The sequence below is a fragment of the Cavia porcellus genome, unplaced genomic scaffold, assembly GCF_034190915.1.
Source record: "Cavia porcellus strain 051 isolate PalLab524CR breed Dunkin Hartley unplaced genomic scaffold, mCavPor4.1 scaffold_12, whole genome shotgun sequence".
NCBI classification, from domain to species: domain Eukaryota; kingdom Metazoa; phylum Chordata; class Mammalia; order Rodentia; family Caviidae; genus Cavia; species Cavia porcellus.
In genome coordinates, this window is record NW_026947495.1 from 70,020,292 (window position 1) to 70,043,055 (window position 22,764).

The following is a 22,764-nucleotide window of genomic DNA, read 5'->3' on the forward strand; positions in this document are numbered from 1 at the left end:
CAAACGGTTCTGTTCAATGATCCAACAAAACTCAGTATGTGCTTATCTATCTTATACACTTAAATACACATGCAGTTATATCCTTTAGAGCACTTTCTTTTCCTTTCTTTTGTACAATGACAATTACACATTTTGGGTTTTATTACTTCCACAGTTCTTATTACTTTTTTTTGAAGAGGGTAAAACCAAATGTGACATAACAGAACAGAGTCAGTCAAATCAAAAGGATGGACATAATACATAATGTAAAAACAAAATACAAGGTGATCAACAATGGTTACCATACTGCCTCTTGCTATCTTAAAAAGAATTGCCTGTATCATCAGTTATAATAAAATTGAACAAAACAGTAAAGAATAAAACCAAATCATTGGAGACATTACAGGACTTTAAAAGAAGATAAAAGTCAACCAGAATGGGCGTCATAATGAACCTAATTGTCTACACAGTTGTTGCCTATACTTTCGAACTTGGTACTATCAAGCAAAGCAGAATAGAGGAAAATCAGTCAAAACAAGATGGTGAGGGCAACACAGGGTTTCAAATCAAGTTAATAGGAAGTCAAAATGGGTAACTATAATATATCCTGCTATTTTTTATTTTTCCCTTAATAAAAAGATAAAAATAAAAAAGTAAATAATTAAAGAAAGGAGATTGAGATAAAAGAGGGCATAAAACAGCACAGCTCAAAACATAAACATTTAAGCAAAATAGTGTTTCACCACAAGATAATCCCGACATAAAAGTAGTTACCATAGTGTCTCTTTCCTTGAAATATTTGAGTATAACTTCGTATACTGTAGCACCAAACATATCAAGACAATGTAAAACCATTCAAGAGAATGACAGTATTACAGGGTATTTAGAACCAACTATCAGAAAATAAACAATGGTTTCTGTATAATCTTGTCTATAAAAGTTTTTATTTATATTATCACATATAATAAAATCCAGTAAGATACAAACTGTTAAGACCTATGGAGACAGAAGAATAATAGCTTGATGGGACTTCAAAACAAGATGATACTAAATCAGCACTAGCTATTATGATGTCCTGTTTTCTCCAAAATAGCTGTTCCTACCATCTATGAGGCACCATTCTCTGCCTCATTTCTGTTGAACTCTTTTTCTGTCATTTGTTGTCAGTTTGTCTTCTTCATTTTGCTTTTTGCTCCATTCATTGTGGCCTCTCTGCCACTATTTTTGGATTCTTCATATTTTTCTTTTTTAGAATATACTGCAGTATTCTCTGTAGAGTTGAATTGGTGGTTGCAAATTCCCCTAGTTCCTCTTTATCCTGGAAGCACCTTGTTTTTCCATCAATTTCTAGGGATAGTTGTGCAGAATATATTAATCTTGGCTGGAGGTTATTATCTTTCAAAGCTTGAATTATTCCCCCCCCCCCAATTTCCGTGATTTGATGGTTTGTGCTGAGAAGTCTGCTGTAATTCTGATGGGTTTTCCTTGTAAGTGATCTGTTTCTTGTCTCTGACAGCTTTTAATATTCTGTTCTTATATTGGATTTCTGGAATTTTGATTATTATATGCCTGGTTGTAGCTCTGTTTGGGCTGTAGGTGGCTGGGGTCCTATATGCCTCATACATCTGAGTATCTTTACTTTTTGTTAAATTAGGGAAATTCTCTTGGATTATTTCTGTGAATAGCTTTTATAGTCCATTTGTTTGTGACCCTACTTCTTCTTTTATGTTCTTAATTCTTAAGTTATAGATCCTCTCATTATCTTCTAGCCTTTGTATTATTGCTGTTTGTTTTCTTGTTATTTTTAAGAAGTTTTTCATTTCATGCTCCCACTTTACAAATCTCCCCTCCGGTTCAGATAATCTATCCTTAGTTTCTTTCAAGCTGTTATGCCAGCTTTTGATAGAGTTTTTAGTTTCCTGGTAATCTCTTTGAACCTGCTTCACGTATTCTATGTTTTCTCTATTTTCTCCATCAAACAATTCTCCCCTTTTTTTCTGTTCTTCCATTCCACTGTCTGCTTTTTCTTGGGTGGTGATTAGCATTTCTCTAACTATTCTACTTATATCTTGCTTTATTTTGTTAAATACTTCACTTTTGAACTCATCTATGAGGCTCTGGAGATATCGCTTTATGTCTATTGGTGCCATGCCTGATATTGCATGTTTTCTGTCCTCCTTTGCATTTACCTTCCTGGATCAGTGTTCTCAGGATTGGGGACTGAGGGCCCTTTCTTGTTATTACCTCTTCCCATACTTTTTGTTCCTTCCATACAAGTGTGCATAGGAGGCCCAGTTTTTTTCTTTGTCAGTTACAGTTTGTTTGAATCCGCTAGCTAGGTATTCCTACCCACTGCAGTGCACCAAGGAGACATAGACCTGGGCAGCCTTTGCCCCTCCGGGTCAACCTACTGAAGGCTTCACTGCCAAGGTGCACTGCCAGGTGCTGGGACCTGGTTTGGGCTAACCTACTGGGTCTTAGTCAGCAGCGTCACGTAGGCCAAGCGCTCCGCACCAATCCCGCTTGAGAAGGGAATATGCGACTAAAGTCACTGCAGCATCCTGTTCTGGGTAGTCTGTCTGGTCCCAGAATGTCCTTTGCTGGAGCCTCCTATTCTATGGAAGGGTTCCCATTCCTCTCACTCACTGCAGGTTGATGCAGGGCTCCCTGCCAGTCCAGTTCTCAACTCTGTTCACCAATTCCCACTCTCAGAGCTTTCGTGCATCTCTCTCCCTGCTGTGTGTATTTGGATGCAGCAGCAACAGCAGGAAATTCAAATTGTGGCTTCCCGTGGCGTGGGTTCCAGCTTCCGTGCTGAGATTTTATTTGTTCCTGTTATAGCCCTGGGATTGCATTTCCAGTTGGTTTCTCTCAGCTTAGTTCATTCCTGGGTCAACAGGGTATATCTCCCCTTGCTTAGGATTCCTCATAACGCACCATTCCTGGATTCTAAGCAATGTATCTCAGAGAGCCTCTGTAGCTGCTCTTATCTATCTGCCATGTTCTCCCAGAAGCGAAATGGTATTATTATCATGTAACTATAGATATCTTCCTATATATATTAAATCATTTATAGATTACTAGTGCTTCTGCATAGACAGTTGTTATACTGTACTGTTCAGGAATAATAACAGAAAGATGTACATGTTCAGTGCAGACATATCTTTCAAATATCTTGATTTATAGTTGATGGAATCCACAGACTGTACTGCCAGTTGATTTTCAAAGTAGTATTATCAACTTGGATTCCCACATCAGCAAATGACTATTTTTCATTTGTCAGATTTTTACATTTTCCCTAAATTAATAGATATGTAATGGAATCAAGTATTTTTCATATTTTTCATTTGCATTTTTGTTATTATTAGTGAGTTTGAGCATTCTTTTCATATTCTGGTCTTCATTACCATGTACTACTAATAAATTTTACTGACATTTCTATTTGAATGCCTCTTAAAATTGCCTCATAGGAGGTATTTATATATTCTAGATATTAATCCCTTGGTAGATACATTCATTGCAAGTATTACTTTATTCAAATCCGAATCATAGCTACTTGCTTCACTTTTTATTAGTATATATTAGTTATGCAGAATAGTGGTTTTTACTTTACCATATTCTCACATGCATATTGTATTAGGGTCCCCTGTAGTGAGCCCCCAGTTTTCTGTAAAATGTTATGGTGCATGGTGAAAAAGAAAGACAGACAGATAGCAGTGCACCTGGGATGTGGGATAGCCAGTTTTTCACGGGAATAAAAGGCAACCAAAACCTCTGTTGTAGTGAGGGATTGCAAGGAAAACAGTTACATACAGGACACATAATTAATGGTATTATTTATAAAGGTCACTCGAGGCGTCAAATACAAAGGAAGTGCAGGAATTCTATCCACACACTAAAGACCTACAGAATCCAGCTGAGGACCTGGATCCCATGGTGATACCTTGCATGAGTTCAGCTGAGAACTTAGAGCCCATGACAGTGCCTCCCTTAAGTCCAAATGGAGGCCAAGAGCCCATGATGATGATGACTCATGCAAGCATGAATCTGCAATGGGAAGGCTCAAAGTCAGCAGTTGAAGCTAGAAAATCAGTTCCATCAGACTGAGGGCTCTGTACTGGAGCCAAGAAGCAACACTCAAAGTAAGAACCAGAGCTCCCTGAAAGGCATCCACAGCCATCCTCAGCTACTATAAGGTCCCAAGTTCCTCTGATGATGAGGACAGCCAAGTTCATGTCAGGAAAGAAATGCAGCAAGCTCTTCCAGAAGAACCCACCGCAATAGGAGAACCAACGGCACCAAACAATACCACCACTATTTTTCCTCTCTGAGTCTCTTTTGCATGCTGGCAACAGTCCTCAGGAGGGCCATCTACACTCAACACCATGCTGATTCAGCTGGTGTTTAAGCTGACCATCAGTTTTCAACCCTCTATAACCTTGCTATTTATTGATCACATTTACTTTGAGGAAAACATTGAGGGGATTATCGGATGACAGTGGTCTTATGCTGAGCCGCATCTTATGTTGACGAGTATCACTTCGGATGACTTAGAGGGCAGACATGATTTTAAACTAATGAGGATTTTATGTTGATGAGGATAGCTGCAGAGATGGCAGGTTAATATGAAGTTTGTCCTCTCTCCCAGGTGAAACATCATCATCATCATCATCATCATTATAATTACTGGGTTCTCAGGAAACCACAGTGTCTTCAGGTTGTATAATCTTGTCCTGAGGGATTGCAGGATCATGGAGTCATTGAGGCCTCAACTGTGACCGAGGCACACAGTTACTTTTCTGCAAACCACAGCTGGCTCCCATGGCAAGGTACCAGGGCTGAGACAAACCCTAAACACAATTTACTTGTGAAATGATTTTTCCCAAAACTTATGTAGAATGATCATTTTCCCCCACTTATTAATTGATCTCTTTTTAAAATAATCTCCCTTGTATTTTCATCTTTAATTAATTTCTTTAGCTCCAAAGGGAATTAAAATGTATGATGGGAGAAAATGTGCTATTTGACTTTTGAGTGTGGCTTACCTCACTTTAAATCGGGACTGGACTTATTTCACTCTTCATAGAACCATATGAACAAAAACTCAATTTTTGTGATGTTGAAATATTCAACATTTTCTTTAATGTCTCATTTTTGGCATTTCTAAAATATAGCTGATATTAGCACCTGTTTCACAACATTGTGATTCAATGAAATAATGCATTTAAAGCACTTAACATACAACTGCTAATTAATTATTTGCTGTAGTATTATTGTGTCTCTTATGCAAGGAGATATTGGGCAAAAGAAAAAATTTATGTCAGGAATATAAGAACGGAATGACTATGAAGATTTACAAATCTGTCACATACCTGTCTCCAGATATCTGTAGGACTACTTCTGTCTGGGCTTCCCTCCAAAAACATCCTACTTGAATTATTAATTTACTTAATAAACCAGTGTTATATATCTGATATGTGGTAGGAAAAATCTTGCCTTGATCATTTGTCACATCAAAATAGTCTTGACAGTGTGCATCCTTTTGTTTTCCATGTAGATTTTAAAGTAAAAAATGTCCGTTTCTATGGGAGGGAAGTTTGCCCTTTGAAATGAAGTAATTTATGTGCCAAAGATGAAAAACATTCATTCAGTCTAATATGCAAACAAAGAGGATATTCACTAGTGCAATTTTCTTTATGATTTAGGCAGAAGCAATAGACGTTAAGGTTATTCAGGCTGGCGGACAGACTTTTCAACTTTTCTGAAGTGATTTTAAATCACTGTCATGCAATTAGTGTTTTCTAATTGTTAATTCAGGAAGAATTAGGTAAGCATTGAAAGAGCAGACATAAAATACCCTCTTCAAAGATTTTGCAAAAGTAACGTTTGATCGTATCAGGCTAGTGGTTTCTTGGGCAGAGTGGTTTTTTAAATATTGTAAGTGTTCTCATAAATGTTAAATTATTGGGCTATAGAAGACATTATTTTAGTGCAATATAATTAATCTTATGTGTAAACAATACACCATTTATGACTCTAAAATTTAAGGGCAAATTCAAGGCTTGATGCTGACTTTTGATAACTACCAGCGTTGAGGGGGAAATTATAATTCATCTTTCCATGCACATCATTTAGAGGTTTTGAACTTCACACAGAATTTAAAAATGCAATTATTGTAAAAGATTACATCCTGTCAGCTAGTGGTTGATCATTTTACTTATTTTTTGTAACACTTAGTGAAGAATATTAAATATGTTAAAATATTTCAAAATTTTCTTTTATCATATTATAGTAGACAAACTGATCTTTTACATGAAAAGATTTTTTATTTAACTTTTTTTGCATTAGACTTTATTTTAAATGTAAATTCATTATTAGGTTTTTTTCAAGCAACTTTATTGAGCTATAATTCATGTATGAACTATCTGTATACTGTAAAATTCTTCTTTTACATTGCACACAGCCCGCCACTCCAGGGCTGGGGTAGCACTCACAAAATCTCCTTGCCCTCCTATTGCACAGGATGAGAATTTTCACAAAGAATGAACCCTGGCTGCCTGCTGAGTCTCTTAGTTAAACTTCTAAACTGCTCAATTGACACAATGTATCAACCATAATACCAAAGTCACAGAGACATGATGGCATCACTTAACCAACTAAAGCACGTTGGATGCAAGTATCATAGTAAGCAGCAAAGCCAAAATCACAATCAGAAGAATTCTGGCCCGAGAAAACCAAGGAAGTGTAAAATTAGAATGTGGTAACCCAAGAAAGAGATATATGCAGCCTATGAGTAAAATCCACTGTTGTAGAAATGGCCAGACAGGAGACTCTGAAAGTGATGTGTTCAGTCGCTGTGGTAAATAAAAAGTAATATCTTATCCTAAAAGCAGGGAAAGGGTGTCAGGAGCCCTGGCACCGATCAGTGCGATCAATTTAAAGACTGGAAGAGTGATTCTACATTGTTTCCCCTTTGATTCATCAGTGTTGCCTGCACAAAAAGCCATTCTGGATGTGGCAGGGCCCCCAGCAAAATAACACAAAACAAAACAAAACAAAACACCAACCTCTACTAACTAGGTATGCTAATAACAACTGGAAAGCGGGGTGGTGGTTTGTGTGCTATGGGCTTATGATTTGTAGCTCCTGATCTAGCAAATGCCTTATCAAGGAAGAAGAACTGAAATGGTTTTGATTATGTATAAGGACAAGAATATCTCTGTTCATTCAGTCTGAAGAGATTTGGACCATCCAGCTCTGTAGAACGTCACTTTGGTTTATTGCATGAATGGCTTTGATTAATTGATCCAGAGAAGTGAGACTAGGTGAGACACATGTTTTCCAGAGAGGAAGAGGTAAACCCTGTAGAGGTTTAGATTTCTGTCCAATGAGTGAAGCTCTGAGAGTATCGAGCAAGCTGCATCATACTGAGATTTCTCAGGAATACATTATTACATTTTCACCATTCATTCATAAGAAGAGCAAAGCTTGTAAGATTTAGAAGAAGGACATATCATTTGTAGCAGAGAGATAGGCATCTGGGTGTAGAGGCTTTCATCCACTTCCTGCAGGTTTATTTTTCATTCTTTTAAAAATGTTATTAGTTATTTAAGTAGGCTCTGGGTAAGAAATTTTGAACACCAGTTTTTGAGGGCAAATTCCATTTGTTGCAGCAAAAACATCTCAGGTAGCCCTGGGGTTGAAGAACAGCTTTGATTTTTGGTAAAATCTGCGGGTTCACAGCTTTCTGTTCGACCTTGAATTGCTCTGATATCTGGTATCTCTGTTTCTCAGTGTTGAAGATCTCACCCTCCTGGTGTCTCAGCTTCCGCAGCTTTAAGTAAGCATCAGTGAGGTGTTTGGGGATTTTCATGTTGCTGATACACAATTTTTGTGGAGGTGGAAACAACAAATTTCTGGTGCGTTCTACGCTGAGAAACATGATTAAGTTAAGAGGCTCAGTCACAGGCAGCAAGCCACTGGGTAGCTGCTTCAGGGAAACCACTCTGTCGCCTCTGTGGTGCCCAGGGAGGATGATCAAGCTGGGCCTGGGAGTGATGCTGGCTTGCACAGTCCTCACCTGTTGACCGAAGGGTTTTTTTTTTTCCCGTGGCTCAACAGCTTTTGGGGCACATCTTCAGTAGGGGATTCTGGGAATTTGTTGAAGCTTAACGACCTGGGTACTATCATTCTTGGCACCGCCAACTGCTTTTGTGACAATAGCGAGAAACTGCTCCTTCTTTTTCTTCTCAGCCTTGGATGTAGCAGCTGTATACTTTCCCTTGTACAAAGCCTTTCTGGAATACATAGCAGGTTGGGAGTATCTATCATTTCCTTTCACCAAGACAGTATCAGCTGCAGTGGGGCTGCCCCCTTCTTGGACTCCTTAGCCTTCAAATTACCCTTTAAACTGGTGCCAGCAACATCAGCCTTCTTGGCTTTGGGTTTCTTCTCTTTAGTATCTGGCTTCTCAGGTTTTGTTTTTTTACCTACCGTCATGCAAGATGGGAGCGTGTCCGCAGGTTTAGATGTAGGATGGTGAGAAGTTCCATGGAGAGCTGAACTCTTTGCAGAAGTCATGTTAGAAGGCTGAAACCAATTATAGCGGGACTATTGACATCACTGAAATAAAACAGGACATTCTTTTATTCAGAGAGAAAATGTTGAGACTTTATTTTACATGTCGCTAGCTAGGATGGGAGCTACTTGATGGTTCGACTTTTTTGAAGAGGGAGGGAAGGTCCAGTCCATGTTCTGCATACCCCTCCTATTTTTATGATGGTTTACTGCTGGGATGACCTTGTCACTTGGCGGATCTGACAGATGAAGGTCATAGTAGCCAACTCCAGCAGCTCCTCTGTTGTTTGATGTTCTTCCATGCAGCTGCCAGTCTCCACCAGCCAGGCCCAATGGAACACAGAGGAAGGGCCGTAAACAGAACTTGAAGGGACTTTGCAGGCTAGCGGACAGCACTGGGGATTTTATTATGAGCCTGTTGGTTTTATCATGTATCTTACTACTCAGAAACTACTATTCTGACACAACAATGATATATCTGCTACAGCAAACCAGTAGCTTGAGATGAAAAGTTTCAACAATGGATGTCACACTGTAAGTTGCAACCTCAGGAATGGAGTATACGTGCATTCTTATGACTAGTTTTTAGGGCTGTGTCCAGCAGTTGTGATACTGTTCTGGAGGGGTGCAAGTAGGACTGATCTGCATTTGAGTATAACCTGTTCCTTTCCCTGTGGCTCAACTCTGTCCTGCTTTGGAAAAGAGGGAATCCTTCCACTGTGGACCTAAAGGAAGAGGCTCTTAAACTTTAGGCTGTGACTGTTCTGTGGCAAACTTGTACTCCACGGGTCAAGAAGACAGGAATAAGGAAGAGTTTGCATCCCAGTAGGAATAGTTGGCCCTAATTATCAGGACATATAGGGCTGCTATTATACAGTGGGGAACTGGTTAACAATGGGAGGAAACCTGAACTGGGTGTCTTTTGGTACTGGGGTCATCTCTGAGCATAAGTGAGCAGGTCTGGCAGCAGTGGCGTGAAACCAGCATGAAGAGCAGAGAATAATACTCTTCAGGGTTGAGAATCTGAGGGCTGGCTGAGGCCATGTGTAGTCTAGATGTTTACTTGTAGATGTACCAACTAAAATGGCAAAGACTACAGTTTATTTAACTGATTTTTTTTCCTGTAAAATTTCCCCAGAAAGAGAGATCAACTAAAATCCTAAATGAACATTGGCAGACAAAATAAAATTATTATCCAAAATGAATATTTGTAATAGTAAGAGCTGTATTGTGGTGGACATCATGTTTCACCACAGAGGTCTCACAGATGTGGGACGTGCATTTGCTTATCTTCTTGCCAAAGTCTCTCAGTTGAGTCCCTCTCCCATAATTGTCTGAGGCCTAAGGTGGCCACCTTATTTAAGATTATACCTTGTTGTAGTCAGGGTTTGCAAGGAGAACAATTACATATGGGATACAGAATTTATAATACTGTTTTATGATGATCACCCAGAGTCAAATACATAAAAATGCAGAGAATCTGTCCACAACATTAAAGATCTAGAAAATCCAGCCAAGGGCCTGCATCCCACAGCAATGTTCTGCATGAGTCTAGCTGAAGAGCCCATGACAATGCCTCTCATGAGTCCAACTGGAGGCCAAGAGCCCACAACATGCAAGTCAGTTTCACAGATCTGTGCTGGGAAGGCCCAACACTCAACAGTGGAAGCTAAAAGTCTGTGCCAGCAGGGTGAAGAATCTGTGCCAGTGGGTTGAGGGTTCTAATTTGGAGCCAAGAAATGATGCTTAAAATAAGAACCAGGGCTCCCCTGAAAAGTACCACAGCCATCCTCAGTGATAATGAGTCCCGAGCTCCTCTGATGATAACATCCAGGTTCATATCAGGAAGCCAGTGTGACAAGCTTCTCCTGGAGACTGAACAGCACACATCTTCCCCTCTGGAGCTAGAAAGTGATGCTCAAAGTAAGGACCAAAGAAAGCTCTCTCAAAGCGAACCACAGCCATTCTCAGCAACAGGGTCCCAAACTCCTCCGATGATAATGGCTAAGTTCATATCACGGGACCCAGCATGAAAAGGTCCCCCAAGAGAACCAATGGCTCTGAACAACAGCAAGGCTTAGGAGAACTCACAGTGCCAGTCTTTCTTTCTAGGACTCCTTTTATGCCAACAACTTTCTTCAGGTGGGCCATCTACACTCAGCACCATGCTGAGTTAATTCAGCTGGTGTTAAATTGACTGCCAGATTTTAATCTATAACATACCCCATCTGTTAGGACATCTGGCTTTCCAGGACTAGTTGGAGGTAGAAAATTCTGGGGCTCATAAATCTCTTTGGGGACACTTGAGGTCTCCAAAGGTGATTCAAGGCCTTTGCTACAATTGCCCTGTAGCCAGTATTTCTTTGAACATCAGAGTTCTAAGACATTTATGCAGATCACTAGATTTTTTTTTCCAAAACTCAGGCAATGGCATGGCAGATTGCTTACTGTCTTACTCCATTCCCTGCTGTCGTGCCAGAATACCTAAGACTGAGCAATTTATAAAGGACATGGATTTATTTATTTGTTTGTGTTTTTGGAACTGGCAATTGAATTCAGGAGCTTGTCCTTGCCATTCAGGTGCTGTGCCACTGAGCGATGCCCCCAGGCCTACGGACATGGATTTATTTGGCACATGGTACTGGGGGCTGGGAGATCTCCCTCCTCGGGTCCTTGTGCTGCATCCCGCCATGGTGGAAAGTGGAAGGGCCCAAGGGTGAGCACTGAGAAGGACAAACTTGCTTTTATAATATCTGATCCTCTGACAACTAACCTTATCTCTCAATAGTGACATTTTCCCATTCGTGAGGGCAGAGCCTTTGTGATATAATTGGCTTTAATTAAGTCCTGCTCCTAGCAATGTTGCATTTGGAAATTACTTTTTAAAACTTGAATTTTGGGGACATATCCAAACCACAGCAATTCCTGTATGACTTGGCAAATCTATGAACATTTTTACAAAACATTATTACGGGGTATGTGTTACATGATATAAAGTGTGTCTAAAGCATACAGGTGAATGAGGTTTAACATACACACACACCCCTGAAAGGCCTACACAGTATGAGATCTAGAACCCTTCTAGTGCCCTGTAAGGTTACCTTACGCCTCAGTCAGCAGTAGTGAATCTGTTGCATAGGTGCTGCAAGGGCCGTTTGTATCTTTGAAAGTGCTAAGAAGTTCACCACCACTGCCCTACATCTATGCCTCCCATGAGTCCAACTGGAGGCTGACAGCCCACACCATGCAAGTCTGTTTCAATGATCAGCGCTGAGAAGGTCCAAAGCTATTAACAGCTCACCCATGTTAACTACTGTTCTAACCTTGAGCTTAGTAAGTTAAGTTTTATCTATTTTTTGTGCTATGTTGTGTTAATTTTCTTTGGCTAAACATTTTCTGTTAGATTCATGTTCTTGAACATCATAGCAGTCTGTACAATATTCTGTTGCATAATGATACTGCAATTTATTTGATGAACAAAGCTACGAGCATTCTCAAGGAAGAGTGTAGGTGCATAGAAATACTTGCTGAGTGCTCAGGAGTGAAAACAGTGGTTAGCTTTTGGAGATCCTGGCACATAGTTTTTCAGAGTCATTTTTGTCTTTTCCAAAAATATCCAAGAGCTACTTACTTCCTGCTTATATAGACATGGGGACATTAGTCTTTATATCAACACTTTTCAGCCCTTGAGAAATACAAGGACTTCATAGCAGTTTAAATACGAATGATCAAAATATACAGTGAATGCTGCTGCTTGGTGTGTCCCATAGAAAGGCAGCTTCATTGAAATATTGTGGTTTGTCCTCCACCAGATTCACTGGATCTGACATCAGACAACCTCTGGCTCTTCTCCAGTGAAAATGACCTTGAAAGGTAAATATTTTGAGTTGATTCAGGACATCAAGGCAGCCACAACAGGGCAAGTAAGCACACTCTTGAAAGAGGTCTTCGGGAACTGCTTCAGAAAGTGGCAAGAATGACAGGAGAAGTGTGTTTGAAGCAAGGGGAGTATTTTGAAAGGAATTAGTCTCCATTTGCCTTCTATTGTAGTAAAATGTTTTATGTTTAAGCATTCATAGTATTTTTAGATCACACCTTGTATACTTCCCTGTCACAGTTTTCCTCGTTTTCATGTAATTAATATGTGTTATAAACATTGATACGTTATCATTATTATTATTATTGTGCTTTCAAGAGTAAATATCGACCCGTGCTTTGACTCACCATCCTTCGCAGTGCATGGCATGCTTGGCAGAACTTGCATGCTTTCACCTGTGGTCATCACTTTTCATCTGAAGGGCGCCATTGTTTTTCTCAGAGAGTGAGTCTGCGGGTGGATTCCCTTGGATTTTGTTTTCCTAAGATTGTTTTTATTTTAGACAAGTTATTAGACACAATTCATAATTACGTAATTCGCCCTTTAAAGTGAACAAGTGAGTGAATTTTAGCTCATTACCCGGCATGTGCCACCAATGCCACCTAGAGCACTTTCTTCACTGGAGACAATCTCACTGCCACGGCAGTCACTCTCACCACCCTCCTGCCTGGTAACCAGCTTCTGTCATCCAGATGCCCAGTTCTGGACATTTCCTGGGAATGAAATCATGCACTACGTGAACTTCTGTGTCTGACTTCTTTTACTTAGCAAAGCATCTCCATACTAAAGTCTGTATTCCATCTTGTCTGGCAGTTGAATTCTCTACTTGGCAAACTTGGTGGTCAGCTAAAGAGTGGACAGATTTCCTCAAAAACATGAACCCCATAAGTCTTAAATGTGTAAACCCCATAACTTTTTTTTATTGCTTTACTAGGAGAGATGCTGTATGTGTGGAGCTTATTTTCAAAACACAGCCAGGTAGGGGTCAGTTCTTCCTTAACTTTGATTCCACACAATCTCCAGATGTGCCATGGCTATTGGCTCAGGGATTTCTGGGATCTTTCCTAAGTAAACATAGCCACGGCAACATAAGATGTATAGGTTGCAGCTTTTCAAAGCCCACTGTGGACAGCACATTGTTCAAAATTTTCTCTAAAACATTTTATTTCTATACCAAGAATCAAACTCAGAGCCTCACGCTTGCTAGCAGATGCTGTACCACTGAGCTAAATCCCTGGCCTCAAACATTTTTGTTAGTCCATGGTTTATCCCTACTGTTTCCCACCACTTAGGTCAAACAATAGCAATCTTTCATTCAGTGAGTTATTTTTGATGAGGTCCTGTTAATCATTTTTTCTTTTATGGTTCTGAGAAACTTTTGTCTTTTCCAAATTGCGAGATACTCTGCTATTTACTTCTCTACCATTAGCAGTTTTGGCTTTCATGTGTAACTCTACGCTTTGCTTTGAATTAATAATTTTATGTGAAATAAAGTAGCATTGGTGTTCATTTTTTTCTCATAGAGAAATTCAGTTATTACAAAATCGTTTATTTATAACGCTGATCTTTTGCCTGTTGAAATACCTTGACACCTTTGTCAAATATCAACCATTTCTGTTAGCGAGTCTAATTCTGAACTTCTTTTCTGTGATCAGAGAAGAACCACAAATAGCAGACTTTATTGAATATAAAGTTTTAGAGAAAGTGTTTAAGTTAGAAAATGTGAATGTTCCTTCTCAGAACGTAGGAAGACTTAGAGATTTGTAGCAGATGCTGAGTGAAAATTCGGCAAGTTTTTGAGAAACTGCTTCTCCTGTGGTTTGCAAAGCCATAGAAGCAGCATTCCTGTATTATGGGTGGACATTGAAATGTCCCTAAGTGGACATTCCTTACTTTCACCCTGACTGAGACTTACCCCCGGTACCATTCCCAGGAACAGTTTAAAGAGAGCATTCCAGAACTTCCAAGCAGGATGTATCACCATAAAGCATTTGAAGTGTTTGACATTTTTCTTATTTCCATTTCTGTGCCTTTTCTCTTGTCTTCAACTGCAGCTTGTATTATGTCCTTCCTAACCTAACATGCAAGAAAGGAGTGGGAAGGAGGGAAGGAGAGAGGAAGAGAGAGAGACAGCCAGTGACAGACAGACAGAGGAAGAGGGAGGGAGAGAGAGGACCATGCGAGTGCTTCAATTTATTTAAAGAATTGAACTATGTGGCTGAGTCTTTTGTACGTTCCCATAGATTTCATCATCAATTTCTTCTAAAAGTCTCAAATGAAATTTTGATTGAGTGGCAGTGAATCTGTAAATAAATTGAGTAGAATGTTTATCACAATAGTCTTCTGATCTTGAACATGTATGTCTTTTTTATTAGGCTTTTTGTCAGCAATACTTTGTAATTTTCAGTCTAAAGCTCTTGTATTTGTTTTTTGAATTTAATCTCAAATATTTTCTTATTACAAAAAGAGGTTTAAATTTCAATTTAAAAGTTTTTCTAATGGATAGAATTACAATGGGTTTTCAAATGACAACACATTTTGTGTATTTACTAATTTCACTTATTAGTTTTAGCAAAAATATGTCCTGGTTTATTCCTTACAAATACACACACACACACACACACACACACACACACACGATTATATTTCTGGAAAATAAAAATAATTTTAATTTTTGTTTCCTGTCTTTCTTTTCTCTTGTCTTATTGCTAAACTGTCTTTCAATATTCTTTGCAGGGTTGGCTTGGTGATCATGAAGTTCTTCAGCTGTTCTTTGTCATGAAAGTATCTTATTTCTCCATCCATTTTGAAGGACAGTTTTTCAGGGTACATTAGTCTAGATTGGAAATCATTTTCCTTTAGGATCTGAAATACTTCACTCCACGCTCTTCTTTATTGTTTGTGCTGAGAAGTCTGCAGTGATTCTGATAGGTTTTCCTTTATAAGTGATGTGTCTTTTCTCTCTGACAGCTTTTAATATTCTATTCTTATGTTGGATTTCTGGGATGGTGATTACTACATGTCTGGGTGTAGTTTTATTTTGTTTATGACTATTTGGAGTTCTGTATGCTTCAATGATCCTGATGCTATCATATTGTTCTAGGTGTGACTTCAAGCATAATGTTGAATGCAAGTAGTGACAACAAATTTGAATCTGAGGGAACAATCTAGCTTGACTCAATTTTATGGCAAAAACATGGAGAATTTCTTCACATATTGACCATAAGCTTCTGTAGATGCATTTTACTAAGTTGAAAAAATTACTTTTATTCTTAAATGCTGACAGTTTTTATCATGACATGCATTCCTACCCACGCACACAAATACATATTTATCTCATAATGTTAAACTTTTATACTGAAGTCTTAAAGATTCTGAAGGGTAAAATAAACATAAAATTTTAGGAAGCTTTAAAATATTCTGTATTTTCACCCAAACTCATTCAAATTTTAAATGATATAAAAATGAAGTGTGAAGTTGAAAGTGCCTCATTATTTGAAAGCACTTAGTTGTAAAGTGGTTGTATGAGATGCTTATATAATTTTTGATTTTGACATTGCTATTTAGACATCATTTAAAATTTGTTGCATCAAAATAACCGTGCCTGTGTAGCTGAGTTAGATTTACCCTTGTTGGTCCTCATGAGATATTCTCTGGTGGATTCAAAATACTTTTTAACAGGTGAATGGCTCTGAAAAATCTTTTAGTTTTCTGTACCTCAGCACTTCCCAAGTCTTTTTTTGTTTGTTTGTTTAATTCAGTGTTTCCCCAAATGGTTTGCTGTTCAAAGATTGTTTTCCTTTCTTAACTTCTGTGAGTGCGTACTATCCTATGGAACAATCTTTAATAAGTACCAAATGTGCCCTTTTTATTTTTCAGATGTATTCTATTAACATCATTACTAAATGAATTGTTAAATTAACTTGAGATTGACCATAGAAGGAAGTCATCAAACAAAATGCATTGCAAGCAGAATGATTGCTTTACAATTTCAGCTGTTTAGGTTTTCTAGGGCTTCGATAACAAAGCCCTACAGACTGAATGGCTTAAGTATCAGATGTGTACCATTTTACAGCTCTGTAGGTTGATGTCTGAGACCAGGTGTTAGGAATGTCAACCTGCTCTGAGGCCTGAGAGAGGAAATCTGTTTGGCACCTCTCTTGTACCGTCTAGTGGTCCACTGGTGATCTGTGTCATTTCTTGTGTAGTGGAAGCCTCACGCTGATCTCTGCTTCTGTTGTCATGTGACTTTCTCCTTTTTCATATGTTCAAGTAAGAATTTTCCTTTTTAATAAGGGCACCAATCATTCTGGATTGAGATCCTATTCTAATGACCTCACTTAATTTAACTAATTGCATCTGTAATTATCTGATTTTTGAATGAGTCACATTCTGAGGTACAGGAGGTTAAGACCTCAAAATGTGAATAATAGGAGTACAAAATTAATTTCATAACAATTACTTTCAGAGAGAAAAAAGTGACCATCATCTAAATTTCATGATGTCAGTTTTCAACATGTGGAGTCACATTCAGGAACACAGGAAATAAAAGTACAAAATAAGAGGGTTGAAGGCAGCACTCTGCTTACTCACAAATGAAAGAAAACACCGCATATTAGAAATAAAAAATGGGAAAATCACAGAAATGGTGAGCAACCATGTACTTTGCAAGAAATCAAGATGTATTGAAAACGTTAGACAGTTACTTGATTCCATCACTGCACTGCTATTTCTTACCAGTGAAGGATTTATCAGTGTACTCTGATAGGCTATATTGTAAGTCTCTGTATTTCAAAATACAACTCTAACATTTTACCTTTCCTGAAGTCAGTAGCCTTTCTACGTATAAATTATTTAGCTGCAGCGTTTCAGGACTTGTTCAATCTGGAGGAACCTTGGAGAACATATGGAGCAGTTCTGTTTAGTAATGTGGAACATCTGGCACAAAATATGGGTGGAAGACTGCTGTAATATAATATGCAGAACTTCTAAGTAAAACCTTTGTTACCTGCTAAACAGGAAGCATCTGTTATCTTACGGAAGTAACTCGCAATTAGGCAACCGTAAGGCAGTCTCTATGGCAAAAGACTTGCAATTATTTACTCAACGCTGCGGAGCAAGGCTGTCACTTGTTTTTATTTTCTTAAATTCATGTCGTAAAGAGCTGTGAATGGTGAGTGTTCGGTAAGTGTTTGTGAAATATTTTGATTAAATAAAAGTGAATTATGTTAAGATTCCTGGGGTGCTCATTTCTGGTCATTCTTTATTATTAATAAAGAAAAGTCATTCTTTATTATTATTATGGTCATATTATTATTATTGTGGTCATTCTTTATTATTATTAATAAAAGCAAAGATCAGATTTTGCTACCAGATTATTCTGTGATCAAATTGCAACCCTGACATTTACTAGCTGTGGTATATACTGTGGCATTCATAAGTTGTTAAAATATTTTGAGCTTCACTTTCCTTGTATGTCAAAGGGGGTGATAATTCCTGTATCAGGCAATAAGAGAAATAACACAGCTACTACTTCAGTACCTATTCAGCCACTGTTGTTCATTCTACCGAGGCGAAGGCCACAGCATCATGACTGGTCTACATACATTAATCACACCCTCCTCCGATCAATTCTCTACCCACAAGCCAGCTAATATATCCAAAATGAGAATCCAATCTGTACCTCTGTTACTTAAAGCCTTTCTGCGGTCCCTTATTGCATTAAGACTACACCCTGGATTCCTCGAAGCTATAAAAATCTCTCCCAGTTTGAATCTACTCTGAACAATCCACGCTCCAGGCTTATTAAACAACCTTCTTTTCCATTAACGCTCTACACCCTTCCCACATGGATGTGTTTACGATGGTTACCCTTTCAGACCTCCTCACAATACTCTTTCTTCTCTTCCCAACTCACTTGTTTAAATCTGTTTTCTTTCCATTTGCATTTTCTACTCGAAAATGCCTTCAGGAGAGTGGATGAATCCCTCATGACTGGGCTGTGTGTTCCTCTTGTAGGCCTTCTGGCACTCTGGGCTTCATTTGATTCTGGCTCTGACCATATGGTATTCAGCTACTAATTGCTTTTCCATCTACCTCATGAAACACTGCTGTATGCTGATATCCCTGATCAGCCTGTAGTTTGTGAGGGGCAGTCATTTATAGCTAAAGATATATACACACTTCAGAAAAGAAAAACAGTATGAGTTCTTTCAACATATGGTGCTAGCTTCATATGGGGGACTCCAGAGGATGTTGTATATCATTTCTTGCAGAAAACCCACTGCACTTCTGGCCCTTAAGAGAAGAAATTGAAAATGTATGTGCAGAAATCTCAATGACCAAAGTTACCCGGGTAGCAATTTACCATGCTGAGAAATGTCCATAATCTACCTACCACTCTGAGGACCTCTTGCAATTGTAGAAGCCAAAGGTTAATTGTATTAATCTAAAGATGTTTCTATAAATTTAGTATTAAAATGCTCTTACAACTTTTTCTTTTCCTGAAGTGGGTATACATTTTTGGTGGAATATATATATATATATATATATATATATATATATATAAAACAGGATAAGGAACTCCATTTAAATTTTGTGTTCTGCAAACTATTAGGAGCACTTTTATATCTTTGTGGGAAATAGAGACATTGCTCATTTAAATACTGAATTGTATTCAGAGCTTTTTATGGCACTTGAGGTATAAAAATACAGTTAAAGGCAAGAAAATCATCTTCAAAAAGATGAATTCATTTTAACTTCAGTCTTCAGTGATATCTAATGTAAGTAACTATAAGCTAAACTTAAAAATTGTATTTTACTGCACATACTAAATCTTATGATTGTTTTCAGGTATGTAAAACGTATTTCACAAAATTTCATGTGTGTAGCAATATTTGAACTTAGTTGCAAGACAAAGACAGTATCTAAAAGTAAATATGATAAGAAAGTCACAGTACTTTATCTGCAAGGACAGTTCATCACAACAGGGAAAGCTGCCGTTGCTTAAGCACATAGAGGAATCCAATTTAATTGTGTTTGACATTTTTGCTTCAGTTAGGTAGTAAAATCTTCCTTGGGGTGGATTATTGGGTGTGCTTAGTTTCATTTACTGCATAGAAGATTGTAATTCAGTGTCTGAATACATGATTTTCTTCTAGGTCAGTGATGACAAACCTTTTTGAGAGGAGTGCCCAAACTGCAAACTCACCTATTTATTGCCAAGTGTGAAGACTGCAATTAAACTTGAGTACTGAGATTTTAGTTTAGAAAGCATAACTTGTACATTAACATCTATTCTCTTAAAAGAATAACAGACAGCACGTGTGCTGTGAGTCTGCCCCACTACTCCTGGTTTAGGTAGTAGATATTTCACCTGTTCTTTTGCTCCTAGACATCTCCTTTCCAATAGAAAGATACATGTTTCTGGTGTATCTCCCTTTTTTCAAAAATGAGACTTCTGACTTTCAGTTTCACTTATTGGGAAGCTTAATTACCCCTGTGCAGTAGTAAGAGAGTAGAAACTGGGTATAGAGATGGAGCCTTTGCAAAGTGATTGAGATTAGGTAGTCATTGGAGCAGAGCTCTTGTGATTGTTGCCTGGTGGTGTTTAAAAAAGGAAGAAGAGAATGCATATACACACATGTACACACACAGAAACACATGCATATATGCACATTTGCACACACATGGACACATGTGCACACATGAATACAAACACATCCATATACACAAATGCACACATGGATACACATGCACACATGTACACACAGAGATGTGCACATGCATACATACACATACTACATATACACAGATGCACATACACGTGTGCACATGTGCACACATGTGAAAATATATACATATGCCACACATGCAAACATGCACGTGTGCACACACAGACACATGTGTGCATACATACACACACATAGAGCCACACACATGCATGTACAGACACATGTACATGCATTACATATGGGCACACATGCATACACATGCACACACCAATGTGTACATGCATATATGCATGCACATACATACATGCATTCACACATGCACATATGTACACATGTGCATACACAAATGCTCATGGCCACACATGCATGTACAAGGACACATGCACACATGTGCATCTACATGGTCACACATGTATGCAGAGATGCACACATGCACACACACAGACACACATGTACATTCCCTGTTTTTTGGACAGCAAAGTTCTGTTCCACCTTGGAACTCGATCAACAAAAAGACCTTTATCAGGTGTGTCTCCTGGCTTTGGGCCTCCACAACCTGAAGCCCAAACATGCTCTTTCACCAATAAAATGTATCCAGTCCGAGGGGCTGTGATTTGCAGCAGAGCTACATGGAAACTAACTAGAAAGAGGAATAGTATAGAGACATTTGTGAAAGTGATAAATTTGGGGACTACATACCTGACCATCAAAGTGGAATCCTGGGCGCTAGGCTGAGCACTTCCTCCAAGCTCCCTCCAGTGGTTAAAGAGCACAGCCCAGAAAGGGCGCTAGGGCACCGAGCCTGTTTCAAGTTTAAAATCAAAATCACTTGTCCAAGTTTTCCTCCCAAATTTATTAACGAGCTCTGATACTGTTTTTTCATCTCCTTTCCCTCGTTTTAAAAACAGCAAATTACTGTTTCTATATTTCAAAAAGAGAGGCAGCAAAAGTGCGAGGAAGAAATGAGAAACACGTGGGATCCCACTTCCTGGAGGAAGGGACCACTGCCCCCCTGCTTTCCTATTTATTTATTTAGTCATTTTGAAACAGGGTTTCCCTACAAAGTTCCGGTTGGCCTTGAACTCACTGTGTAGCTCAGATTGGCCTTGAACTCTAAGCGATCCTCCTGCTTCAGCCTCCCAAGTGCTGGGATTACAGGCATGCACCACCACACCCAGCTTGCATTTTATTTCGTAAATAAAATGGACTTTGAGTCATCCTTATGAACCTAACCTGAAATGTACCACTTTCTTTCTTGATACTAACATAAGGGAGTTTAAGTGCCTATAAAATCATTTCTGTCTAAGCTTCTGTCATTTGTGTTATCCCTGTTCTGCTGTTGATTCATTTTGTGACTAGACTCCTGATGTGCTTAGGAATAGTTTTCTTTGAATTTTAGCTCAGTTTTCAATCCGCTGCCCCAAGTCCTGGGACATCAGGGGCCCTAACTCACTAGTATCTGCCCCTCAGCCATCCTAGGCACAGCAGAATAGAAACTGCCTACCTGCTGTCATCAAGTACATTTGTTTAATTAATAAAAACAGGGCTATTGTGTCAAGTAAGTGATGGCTGGTGATGAATGACTTCAGGAATCTCCCAAGCTCATTCAAGTATAACCGTGTAATAGGGTCCCATTCTTTTCTTACAAAACAACAATTTCCTAGTTACTGTGTAGAGTTTAAAAGTTGAAATTTAAATAAGACTGGTTCCCAATGCTATGGTGACCCTAAATAATGTTTAATTAAGCCTAGATTTCGAGTAAATGATTTCCAAACTGGTTTAAAAGTTAATGAGATTATAATCACCCAGGAGAGAGCAGCATGGTGTCTGTAGTAAAAACCAGCAGCCGCCTGGCTCGCTTGTGTACTTTCCTCTTATTCCACATCTCATGCATGTGCTTAAATGACTTAAAACATTCTTGTTCAAGTGGACGCATGGTCACTAATCATGCCTAAAATCTGGGCAGAGATGAATTGCTTCTAGAATGTTGCAGGCAAAAACTTATGAACACAGTTGAACTACTGTGAGGGAAAAATGCCAATTTCTCCTATTACACCATCAGCCATGAATACCAGTTCATTGATCCAATAGCATTCAAGAAACCGAGCAAGTTTATTTAGCGAAGTTAGTCGTATAACGTTTTAAAAGCCATAATGTTGATAGAGTTTTATTAATCATAAATAACTACTCAGAATTTGTCTACAGAATGTGGTATTGTTCTTTAATAATAATTTTCTATCATAATTATTTTATTATAGTTTAATTATAATTAAAATAATAAACAATGTGGGAAATGCAGAAGACAAAAATCACCTGTGTTTACACCATAACAAGTCAGTTACTATTAACACAAGACCTTAAAATTGGCTTCATATTAAATACCTATTTTTGTAATGTTTTTTTCACTTACTGTGTTAGAAAAGTATTCTATGCAATGTTTAAATGATTTCATAATCCCTTAACTGGTCTTTGAGCTTGTATTCTGCATCCAAAGCATAACCCAAAAAGGAACAGTGGATGGCTTTAAGTGTATATTAAAAATTCTGTATAACAACACTGCATATAATCTGAAAGACAAACTGTGAAAAAAGGATTCGT

At 38.4% G+C, this 22,764-nt stretch overlaps 2 pseudogenes; one reads left to right on the top strand and one right to left on the bottom strand.

Moving 5' to 3' along the window:
* Positions 1–7,587: 7,587 nt before the first annotated feature.
* LOC100714715 (large ribosomal subunit protein eL6-like) lies at positions 7,588–8,559 on the bottom strand (annotated as a pseudogene).
* A 2,615-nt stretch (positions 8,560–11,174) lies between these two features.
* LOC111754150 (ribonucleoside-diphosphate reductase large subunit-like) overlaps positions 11,175–22,764 on the top strand; it is a 112,668-nt pseudogene continuing 101,078 nt past the window's right edge.